Source organism: Hemiscyllium ocellatum, chromosome 25 (assembly GCF_020745735.1).
Source record: "Hemiscyllium ocellatum isolate sHemOce1 chromosome 25, sHemOce1.pat.X.cur, whole genome shotgun sequence".
Classification (NCBI taxonomy): domain Eukaryota; kingdom Metazoa; phylum Chordata; class Chondrichthyes; order Orectolobiformes; family Hemiscylliidae; genus Hemiscyllium; species Hemiscyllium ocellatum.
Window position 1 is genome coordinate 8,917,836 of NC_083425.1, and position 895 is coordinate 8,918,730.

Sequence of the window (895 nt, forward strand, 5' to 3'; positions counted from 1 at the left end):
AGTGGATAATATATGGAACACAAGTGATTGTTTTGGTAATATTTAATAGATAAATTTACAGAGATTATAGATCCCATAAATAAGTAACATCTCCGGATGCGAAACGCTACGGCCTCGGTGGGGGGCAGCATTCCCAATGTACAAATTAGTGTTTTAAGAAACACAGCGGTATTACCGTCTTTAATATTTTCGGTCTAACTTAGACAATGGTCCCTATTCATATATTTATAGGACATCAAAAAGTTCCTTCGGCAGCTGGTCGAAAACAGTAATAAAAAAAATTAAAATAATTGCCAGGGAATCTCGACTTGTTTTGACGAAGCGGGTGTTCTGGAGGAGCAGGAAGTAATCACCGATACGGTTTAGATTTTCAGCTTCCTGCTGAAAATATTTGAGTTGCGCTGACTTGTTTAAATTGTGTGAGGCTGGCAAAAATAAAATCCGTGTAGAAGAAAAAAAGGTGAATCCGTAGTCGGCAGGATTCGAACCTGCGCGGGGAGACCCCAATGGATTTCTAGTCCATCGCCTTAACCACTCGGCCACGACTACCGACGGTACAGATACTTTGTTGCTATTTACTGTAGTCAGCGAGTCTGAGCTCAATGGAAGTGGTTACATTGTAACGTTTCGTGTTTGTCTTCCGAATGTTGCAACTGGTGGTCATGGGTCACCCCCGGGTCACCGGGTGTTACACACCCACTCGCTGCTCTTTCCCATTCATCCCCAGAGCGGAGCTGCCTCTTCAGCGGGGAATCGTATTTGATCTCAGCCAAAAGGCTGAGAAACGATAATCCTGGCTTAAGTGAAGTTGTTTTATTTGCTTTGGATTCACTATTTCTTTTCTTGCCTTTCCATCCTCCCTCTTTTCCCGCTCTGTCCTAAATCTGGGGCAGAT

General features: G+C 43.4%; 1 non-coding gene across 1 annotated transcript; it reads right to left on the reverse strand.

The window, feature by feature from the left end:
• Positions 1–467: 467 nt before the first annotated feature.
• On the reverse strand, positions 468–549 carry trnas-aga (transfer RNA serine (anticodon AGA)). The gene has a single exon. It is a non-coding gene; the product is annotated as a tRNA-Ser (tRNA).
• Between the last annotated feature and the right edge of the window lie 346 nt (positions 550–895).